Here is an 11,385-nt window from a genome sequence, read left to right on the forward strand (position 1 = left end):
CTCTACCACTTGAGCTACAGTGCCACTTCCGGTTTTCTGGTGGTTTGTTGGAGATAGGAGTCTCACGGTCTCTCCTGCCCGGGCTGGCTTTGAACCATGATCCTCAGATCTCAGCCTCCTGAGTAGCTAGGATTACAGGCGTGAGCCACCAGCGCCCGGCTCCCAATCTATATTTCTTGATCTCAATAATTGTTTTTCCTATGTACAATACAGCCTGTGTTAGCCTGAAGTAGTAATGCTATTTACACCAAATGATTTCTGATAATTCACTTGTACCACACATATGTGGCCCTAATAAGGACAAGTTTGTGTGCGAGGTAACATTCCAACCAATCTTAAGGTTTTAACAGCAGGGAAACAGGACAGGGAAGGCACATAGGGGAAGTGCCGCCAGAAAAGTCACAACACTTAGAAGAAGCTTCCACAGACTCAACAAGCAGCTGAGGGAAGACTGAAAACATGTTGCCCCTCCTCCCCAAACACCAAAAGGTTTTCATTAACACAGAGGAATGTTCATGGTACAGTATCTGCTTACAAGCAAAACTCTGATAAAAAGAGAAACAAAGCAAGCAAACCACCATGGACATGTTTCTGGAAAGAGTGACCCTCCCCTGAGGTGAGACCAGAGGGACTGGGGGGTTCAGGAGGTACTGTTATCACAGGAGGAAACTGCTTCATGCTTTATTGCCCTGGGGACCTTTCAGTGGGTATAGCATACCAGCGTGACTCTGACCCTGCGTAGCCTAGGCTAACGTGTGTTTGTGTCTTAGTTTTCTGTTATCTATAGTTTTTCTTTTTATATTTTTGGCAGTACTATGGTTTGAAATCAGGGCAAATGCTCTACTGCTTTGCTCTATACCCCTAGCCTTTTGCCAAGGGCAGCCTGGAAGATGATCCCATTTATACCTCCCACATAACTGGGATGATAGGCGTACCACCATTACTGGTTTAGATGAGCTCTCAAAAACTTTTGGTCTAGCCAGGCACCACACCTATCGTCCTACCTACTCAGGAGGCTAAGATCTAAAGATAGTGGTTCAAATCCAGTCCAGGGGAGAAAGTCCATGAGACTTTATCTCTAATTGAGCTCTAAAAAGTTATGGAGGGCTGGGAATGTGGCGCAGTGTTAGAGCGCTTGCCTTGAATGCAATGCATGAGGCCCTGGGTTCCATTCCTCAGCACCACATAAGCAAAAAGAAAAAAGCCGGAAGTTGCGCTGTGGCTCAAGTGGGTAGAGTACTTGCCTAGCAAGCATGAAGCCTTGGGTCAGATTCCTCAGTACCACATACACAGAAAAATAGTACAGTGCTAGCCTTGAACAAATGAAGCTTAGGGACAATGCCCAGGCCCTGAGTTTAAGCCCCAGGACTGGCACACACCAAAAAAACCCTTTGGCCTAAACTGGTCTCAAACAATAGGTAATCCTCCTAATCTCTACCTTCTGAATCAGTAGGATTACAAATGTGAGCCACCATGCTCAGCCCTGCACCTTAATTCTTAACAGAAAAATAATATATAGTTTATATTTAATTAATAGAAAAACATATAAAGAAAATACTTTAGGGACTGGATGTAAGGTTTAGCAGTAGAGAACTTACCTAACAAGAACTAGAACAAGAATTTGAACCGGAGTTCAAATCCCAGAATGGACAAAAAAATAAACTTTAGGCCAGGCACCAGTGACTCATGCCTGTAATCCTATCTACTCAGGAGGCTGAGATCTGAGGATCCAGGTTCAAAGCCAGCTCAGGCAGGAAAGTCCTGAGACTCTTATCTCTAATTAACCACCAGAAAATCGAAGTGGTACTGAGCTCAAGTGGTAAGAGTGCTGAAGAGCTTAGGGACAGCACCTAAGCCCAGAATTCAATCCCACAACTGACAAAAACAAACAAAAAAGCTTTAATAGGAGCTGGGAAGGTGGCTCAGTGGTAGAGCGTTTGCCTTGCATGCATGAGGCCCTGGATTCGATTCCCAAGGCTTCATGCATGCGAGGCAAGCACTCTACCACGAAGCCACATTCCCAGCCCTCATAATATATTTTTACTGGTCCTTCTCTGTTTAGATAAAAATAGGCTTAGATACATAACCACTTGCCAAGTGTTATAACTCTCTGCATATTCAACATAGTAGCATGATGTGCAGGTTTGTAGTTGGCAAGTCTATACCTAGTAGTCCAGGTGTGTAGTGGCACACCATCTTGGATTGTGTGAGTACTTTGATGTCCACACTATGATGAAACTGAGGATGAAGTTCTGGGAAGATAGCCCCTGGTTACATGACATGACTATGTGTATCCTACATAAACAGGAATTGTTTAAAAATCTTTACTTTCCTTCCTCAAGTAGACCCAGTATCACATACTATTTTGATGCCAAACTTTAAAATGTCGTATCTGAAAATCACTAGGTATCCCTCCATTCAATAGGATGGTAGAAAAGGAATCAGCTTACAAGACCAATAAGCAATACTGACATAATAAGAAGTAATATTTGGGTGTTATCATTGACTATCCATCCAATAATTTCCCCTAAAAAAATCCTCTTCGAAATCAAACCACCTTCTATGGAATCACACTTGCCCAAGCAACATGAATTCATTACTTGTAGGGAATAAGATGGACTCAAGCCTGCTAGGCTCCAACAGCACTGTGCCCACTGCAACCAGACACTCAATTCCCCTCCATTTCCAACCCCACCTATGGCTACCTCCCAAGGGAAATTGAAGCTTGCAGCTTTCACAGCCAGTGCTCCCTGTGAAACAGCACACAATGCTCAGCAACCAGCATTGTAACAAATCTCTACAAAACCTACAGGGCTTATTCACATTCATTTCCAGACTAATCCTACCACACACGTCACAGGAACAGGTCTATCTATCCCGAGTGATGCAAGAACTCAGAAAACCAGAGCAACTGCTATTGATCCTACATGGCTAAGGATCTGCTATTGCTCAGTTTATAAAATGGCAGAGGGCTCAATTTCAAGGCAACTTGCCTCACCCCTTGCAGCTGGAAGATGAGTAAGTCAGTAAATTGGTACTAGAAAATGAGGTAAAGGATTTGGACTGGCTTACAGATTCCAAACCAGGCAACGGGAGGAGGAGGCAGGCCAGTAAAAACATAATGGCTTACAATCAGAGCTTTTGCTCTTCTCCATCTGGAGGCAATTTTTTGGCAACCAAATCAAAAGCCCAAAAGGAAAATATTTCAGCATTTTTCTTGTTACTCTGACTCCATGCTTGTCTCTTCTATTTCCCCCAAGGACAGAGAGCTCTCTGATGCTCAACTTTTCCTAGTAGGAGACCAAAACTGATCTAAGTCCATGGCTACAGTGTCGCTCAATCAAAAAGATCATTTCCAGTGTTCAGATATATGCCCAGCCACCCAGTGCACTCTTGCTAGCAGCATGTATCTGAAATATAAACACAAGCTCAAAATAATAGTCTATACCAGTCAAAAGGTACAATGATCAAGGAATGGGCCCTGTGTTCTTCATTAAATGGAGCTCCTACACCTTCATTTCTTAGGAGTGTTTTTGTTGTTGTTTTGTTTCTATATTTTTTCAGACACAAGACACTCTTCAGAAAAGAAGTAACTCATAAAATGAGGTTTAATTGCTACGTTTTACTTAAAGTTAGTTATCTTGGTTACTTAAGAGAGAGATGCACAATGGGAACCCTGATGAGTTTTACAGATTCAAGTTCTCACAAGCTCAATTCTCTTTTAACAGGCAACATGTTGCTTCAAAGAAAGTCCCACCTGACCAGGGGACAGACATCAACTCTGCAGCTGTTTCTACTAAAGACTGGCACCTCTAGGCCAGGTTTAAGCATTTTAACAATAAAACATGAAAGGTTTGTCTTACAATAAAAACAAACCAACATGGAAAGAGAAGAGTTTTCTCTGCCTTTGGCCACTTCTTCTTGTTGTTGCATGACAAGCTCTTCTGCAGGAAAAAGCCAAAGGAAAAAGTACAAAGCAATTTTTTACCTTCCCCTGGAAGCAAATATTTAACTATGAATATAGTTTATAGAACTCTGCCTTCCCCATTTCAAGCTTTTCTCAGAAATCTATGTTGTCTACAATGACAAATACCCCTACAGTAAAGAAATACCTGATTGCAGGTACATACCTTCCTAATGGCAAAGTCCAGCTGTCAGGGCAGGAGAGCAAGGAGAATCCACAACAGAGAACCGTATGGAATTGACATTAGGCACAGGGCCCAAATTCTCTGTAGCCATTTGAGTATTGGCACTTATTTTTTTCAAAAAGAAATTATTCCAAATCAATCTAACTGTGCAATTTAATGCATGCTTAGTGCCCAAAAGGATATTATAAAACTAGTTAGTAGATAAACATACATTTTTAGTTAGGGAGGAGCAAATCTTTAACAGGCCACCTGATACAATTTTATTACAAAAAGAACAGAGGACTCTGCTCCCAATAACCACATGTGCAATGTTGCCTTATCTTATGCTGAAATAGATTTTGTAACCACTTTCAAAGGACAAGAAACAGAAAGGCACACCAGTGTACACCTTAAGTACATTTTGATAAGAAAGTAGATAAATGTATGTTGATGGTCACTGCAGTCATGGAGAATTTCCAGTTACTCAGGACTTTATTTCACATTTAGAAAAATCTTTGCTGCCTCCCACGTCATAAAGCCTGCTTTATTTGAACACTGCAAATAATTAGAAGGAAACATAACAGCAGGAATTAACAAGAGGCTATATAATCTGATAGCAGAAATGCATTTTGGATGTCAGACTTTAAACAGAACAAGTTGGAGCAATACATGCTTCTGCAGAATCAACCTTGCAAAAGTTGTTATTGCCAGTGGACTTTCAATTAGAGAGGAATATCATTTGGAGAGGTACAACAACAAAGTCACTTAGAAATTTACTTAGAACCATTTCTATTTAAAACACACAGACACAGACACATACACACAATGAGCTAAAAGAAGCTCAGGGACAGCTGGGCACCAGTGGCTCATGCCTGTAATTCTAGCTACTCAGGAGGCTCAGATCTGAGGATCACAGTTCAAAGCCAGCCAGGCAGAAAAGTCCATGAGACACCTGTAATTCTAGCTACTCAGGAGGCTGAGATCTGAGAATCTCAGTTCAAAACCAGCCTGGGCAGGAAAGTCGTGAGACTCTTATCTCCAATAAATCACTAGAAAACCGGAGGTGGCGCTGTGGCTCAAGCAGTAGAGTGTTTGCTTTGAGCTGAAGGAGCTAAGGGACAGCACCCATGCCCAGAGTTCAAGCCCCATGACCGACAAAAAAAAGAAAGGAAGGAAGGAAGGAAGGAAGGAAGGAAGGAAGGAAGGAAGGAAGGAAGGAAGGAAGGGAGGGAGGGAGGGAGGGAGGAAGGAAGGAAGGGAAGAAGGAAGGAAGGAAGGAAAGTCCGTGAGACTCATCTTCAATTAACACCAAAAAACTGGAAGTGGTGCTGCGGCTCAAGTGGTAACTTGCCTTAAGCTGAAGAGCTCAGGACAGTGTGCTCAGGCCCAGAGTTCAAGACTAAGACCAGCACCACCCTCTTCCCCCAAAAAAACACGGTTGGTAAATAGTCTTTTACACATACATGTGCTAAGGTGTTTTTTATTGTGACTTTTGGGATTTTAATTAACTTGTTAATTCATTAATTTGTGTGTGTGTATGTAGGTGACACTGAGATTGAACTTCAGGATTCCCAATTGCTAAGCAGATGTTCTATTGCTTTAGTCACACCCTAACCCCACCAATGCTAATATTTTTTTGTTTTTTTGGGTCCGGTCGTGGGGCCTGAACTCTGGCCTGGGTGCTGTCCCTCAGCTCTTCAGCTCAAGGCTAGCGCTCTACCACTTGAGCCACAGCGCCACTTCCAGCTTTTTTTCTTTTTTTGCTTATGTGGTGCTGAGGAATCAAACCCAGGGCCTCAGGTATGTAAGGCAAGTGCTCTACCACTGAGCCACCTTCCCAGCCCTAATTTTTAATCTATAGCTAAAAACTAATTCACATTGAACAGCAACTCCACTTTATTCTGTGTAACTCTCAATCAACATATATAAAGCAAAATGTTCAACAGAACAATGATCTGGCAATTTATAAATATGAGAAGCTCCAAGAATTTCTATTAACTCTTTTAAAATCCTAGTCATGGGTGCCATAAGCTTCTTCATCCTTAAATGTCTGAAAAACAAAAACAAGGCTTTCAAGAAGGCCCTGGGGCAATCTGGGCCTTACCTTTACCAGCAGGCTGTGACCTAGGCCAGTCATCCTGGGCAGCTGGCTTTCTGACCTCTAACCAATTGCCTAACCTGGTCAACTTCAACCTGCTCAGACACCCAGGAAAAACTCTACATCAAACCTGTATTAAGGAAATGTTAAGGCTCTAGTGCTGACTGGCACACAGAGTTCAATATTAAGTTCTGTCATTTTTCTGATGGAACTCCAATAAAGTCAAATGAACAATAGTTACTCCTGTCTTACAGCATAATTTACTGGCTTGAATATAAGATCACATTGTGGATGAGCCACAGTTAAAGGCAAAACCCATTTTTTTCTCCTGCTATGAGCAGTTGGCTATATTTCACTGTTAGCATCAGGTAGGGGTGTGTGTGTGTGTGTGTGAAAAACAGGGGATCCTGGGGCTGGGAAGGTGGGCTATATATATTTCACTGTTGTTAGTATCTGTTAGCATCAGGTAGGGGTGTGTGTGTTAAAAACAGGGGATCCTGGGGCTGGGAAGGTGGCTCAGTGGTAGAGCGCTTGCCTGCATGCTTGAGGCCCTGGGTCCAATTCCTCGGCACCACATAAGCAAAAAGAAAAAAAGCCGGAAGTGGCGCTGTGGCTCAAGTGGTAGAGCGCTAGCCTTGAGCTGAAGAGCTGAGGGATAGCGCCCAGGCCCAGAGTTCAGGCCCCATGACCAGACCCAAAACAAAACAAAACACAGGGGATCCTTTCAGATCTATTATGAACTAGATCACACTGTCTTAATGTAATAAAGATTTTCCCAGGTGTCTAATAGTGATCTATTTATGCTTTGAAATAGATGAAATCTGATTGACCAATCAATAACAAGACCACTTTCCTGTTCAATCCTGTTTCTATCAATGCAATTACAACAATCAAATGCATCGGTTATGACAGAACCAACAAGAATGTACTTTTATAGAAAAATACACTTGGGACTGAATTGAGAATTACATTTCCAAGAAAAATTCCTGATTTATGAAAAATGCTCAGGGCCCAACTTATGAGGAAAAAAATAGCTCTGTCAACTCCAAAGTGTATTACTGAATCCTCTGAGGCAAAGACAGATTGCCCCAGGTGTCTGGGTGGAGATGCCAAGTCATGTGAATTAACCAGGAAAGTGTGACAGACTAAAGATCTGGGGATGGCAAATGTGTTCTGTCTAATATTAGCTTCTCAAAAGTTAATATTGCTTCAGGGTCTGCAGGAAATAGACTAAAAAGGTGACTATTTTACAAGACCTTAACCTTCCTGTGGCCATCCAGACTAGACAGGGGCTAGAACATCTGTAGGAATTTCTCGGGTGAACATCAATTACCAGGATTCTGATCAGAACAAGCAAACCAGTCAGCAGAAGGAAGTAAGATAGGGCAAGCAAATGTGGAAGTCATTACTGGTGTGCTGTGCTTCAAGTAACATTGGGCTCACAGAAGGGGCCTTTTAAATGAGGGTGTACAGAACATGACTCCACATTCAGAATTCTGACAGCCATACAACTTGCAAGAATGCATAAAACAAGAAACATGGATATAGACATTTTGCTGAATATAATTAATTCCCATGTGGGCATAGTATGTAGAAAAATGAGAAGAAGCTTAAAGATTAATTATTAAAAGGAGGTTGAGGAGGAAAAAAAGAAGTGGAATAACTAAATGCAGATAAACACAATTAAAGGCTCACATGACATTTTGGGTAGCACCACTTATGGACTTATTACGATTTCATCTACCAGAAGAGATGACGACGACGATGACAACTTGCCTACGCAACACACAAGCCGGAAAAGCAGCACTCAAACCCTGTTTGACTGCAGTCATCACTGGTTCCTATGTCAAGGGCTAAGCCTAGAGGCCAGCAAAGCAGGACATCTTATCTTTCTGGAGTATCTCACTATGCTGTGGGTACTTTGTAACTGTGCAGCCTTTGGCTCTTCAGCAAAACAAGAGAACCACAGATGGTTGACAATCAGGAATGGTAACAAAAGCCTGACAGTACTTAGAATCAATGAGAAATTGTCAACAAAGCCAGCCAGGAAATACTCTCTGTATACTGGCTGAGGCCTCACAACTACTCAAAATTGTATGTTCTACTAACTCCCTTCAGTCCAAACATCTCCACCATCTCCAGCTCCTCCTCATCCTATCAGTAGCTGAATTCAAATCTCCTTGCAAAATTTGATGCACCTCTGTATATAATACTGTACGGTTGCCCATCCATCCTCTGATTCAAATGAAAAGTTTAATGGAAACAAATACCAATAATTTTTCCCTTTACACATGGTTAGCTTGATTATCATTTGTTAGCATTTATTAAGTAGAAAGCACTAGGGAACTTTAAGCATGGAGCAGAGCAGTGGAGGACATAATGTTCACTCTTTGAAAACTGGGAAAAAGTAGTACAGAGTAGCTAGACTCTAGTTAGGAGGGCATGATCATTTAACAGCTGTGCCTTAGTCCCTAGGCAATTATATGTGTACGCTTCTTGTAGAAAAGAGGTAGAACTGAGAGTGGAGGTCAGATGTAGAACACTGAAAGGAGAAGAGAGAGGAGGGGAGAAGGAGTCCCTGTAATCCTACCACTTGGGAGGTTTAAGAAGGAGGATCATTTCAGCCTGGACAATATAGTGAAACCCCACCCCAACACACATACACACACGCACAAACACACACACACACACACACATATCCAGATACAGTGGCTCCCACCTATAATACTTGGTTCAAGGCCAGTCTAGACAAAAAAGAAGACCTTAACTCTATCAGCCAGTAAATCAGCTAAGTGTGATGGCGCACATCTGTAATCTCAGCTTTGAGGGATTGTGGTTTCAAGCAGAGGTGGTTCCCTCTGGCACAACAAGGAGAAAACGGAAGCTTCCATTAAAGATGCAGTTAAGAAATGGCCACTGCAGTAGGAGATGGGGCCAAACTCAGGTTGTTAGTGGTGTTGGTGGTGCTAAGTTTCTTAGTGTTGTTTGTAGTATGGAGTATCAAACTTAAGACTTTGAGCATGTGCCGGGCACTGGTGGCTCACGCCTGTAATCCTAGCTACTCAGGAGGCTGAGATCTGAGGATCCAGTTCAAAGCCAGCCCGGGCACAAGAGACCGTGAGACTCCTATCTCCAATAAACCACTAGAAAACCGGAAGTGGCGCTGTAGCTCAAATGGTAGGGTGCTCTCCTTGAGCTGAAGAGCTGAGGGACAGCACCCAGGCCCAGAGTTCAAGCCCCACGGCTGACCAAAAAAAAAAAAAGACCTTGAGCATGCGAGGCAAGCCCTCTTCCACTGGACCATACCCCTAGCCCTAAGACCCGAACTTCAGCTTCTCTCTTTTCTGCTCACCTACATTCTTTGGTTTCCAGTATTCCAAGATGGGCAGAAATGCAACATGGTATTAAAGTAGGCAGTGAAGGATAAAATACCTATTTGGCCACGGCTAAGAAGTTCTGAGTGATGGCATCTAATGGCAATTTGATATTAGTAATCCATAGGTATGGACAGTAAGAAGTCTCCCGGAGGAAGACAGGTAACCATTAAAGGGGGTCAGATGTTTTCAACATGTACCAGGTCAGCATTTGCCAAAGTGGTAGAGGACTTGCTTGAATCTGGCGCTTCCATGAGCAAATGTGGCCTTCTTCTGGCTCTCCATATCTGCCTCTATTAAGGCACCAAACCTAAGGTACAGAAACCGTACCCACTGGCTTTATTCCACAGCAGTGCACATACCCTTTTTTTTTTTTTTTTGGTCAGTCATGGGGCTTGAACTCTGGGCCTGGGCGCTGTCCCTCAGCTCTTCAGCTCAAGGCTAGTGCTCTACCTCTTGAGCAGCAGCGCCACTTCTGGTTTTCTGAGCGGTTTATTGGAGATAAGAGTCTCACAGAGTTTCTTGCCTAGGCTGGATTTGAACCTCAATCCTCAGATCTCAGCCTCCTTAGTAGCTAGGATTACAGGCATGAACCACCATGCCCGACAGCACATACCTACTTACTTAGAAAATGACTAGAAAGGGATGGGAACACAACGAGGAAGCAACAATGCTTGATAAGAAATGTACTCGTTATCTGCCCATGTAATTGTAACTCCTCTGTACGGTATTCTCACAATAAAAAAAATAAAATTAAAAAGAAAAAAAAAGAAAATGACTAGAAAATGACTGCTCCACATCTTTGCACTTCCACACACCAAGAGCCCACCAAATCAGTTTTCATAAAATGAGTGAAAAGGAAAAGTCCCTAGTATAAGTTATGAGCTGATAAAAAAAATGTCAGGTTGAGAAGAAAAATAACTAGTAAACATTTTCAATGGTCACAGTCTTTTCTGGGAATGTAAGATTAGTGGCACTGGACATCTGTGGCTCATACCTGTAATCTTAGCCACTCAGAAGGCTGACATCTAAGGATCTCAATTTGAAGCCATTTGGGGTAGGAAAAATCTGAGACCTTCTCCCTCCACCACCCCTCCATGGCTTGAACTCAATGGCCCTGAGCTACCAGCACCTGGCCCATAATTGAGTTTCTAAAGCCATTATTCTTTTTGTTACTGGTGGTGGTGGGCTTGAACTTGGCCTGGGTGTTATCCCTGAGCTTTTCCATTCAAGTCTAGCACTCTATCACTTTGAGCCACAGCATCATTTCTGGTTTTCTAGTGGTTCTTTGGAGATAAGAGTCTTATAGACTTTCCTGCCTGGGCTGGCTTTGAACCTGATCCTCAGATCTCAGTCTCCTGAGTAGCTTGGATTACAGGCATGATCCACCAATGCCAAGCAAGTCTGTGAGATTCATCTCCCATTAACCATAAAAAAAGCTGGAATGGAAGTATAGCTCAAGTAATAGAACACCAGCCTTGAGAGAAAAAGCTAACCAACAGCACCCAGGCCTTGAGCTCAAATCCCACTCTTCCTCTGATGGCCCAGCTTCTTATGTCTTTTTTATTCCCTCACTCAAAACATAATGAAAACAGCAGGGGCTGGTGTCTCATGCCTGTAATCATGCTGAGATCTGAGGATGGCAGTTCAAAGCTAGCCCAGGAAGGAAAGTCCATGAGACTCTTTTTGTTTGATTTGTTTTATTTTTGGGTCCGGTCATGGGGCCTGAACTCTGGGCTTGGGCGCTGTCCCTCAACTCTTCAGCTCAAGGCCAGCGCTCTACCAC

The 11,385-nt window shown here is 42.8% G+C and overlaps 1 protein-coding gene across 1 annotated transcript in view; it reads right to left on the reverse strand.

Moving 5' to 3' along the window:
• The window catches only part of Minos1 (mitochondrial inner membrane organizing system 1), an 18,000-nt gene that overhangs the window by 5,802 nt on the left and 813 nt on the right, over positions 1-11,385 (reverse strand). The gene's annotated exons all lie outside the window — the stretch shown is intronic.

This window comes from Dipodomys ordii, unplaced genomic scaffold (assembly GCF_000151885.1).
Source record: "Dipodomys ordii isolate 6190 unplaced genomic scaffold, Dord_2.0 Scaffold6, whole genome shotgun sequence".
NCBI classification, from domain to species: domain Eukaryota; kingdom Metazoa; phylum Chordata; class Mammalia; order Rodentia; family Heteromyidae; genus Dipodomys; species Dipodomys ordii.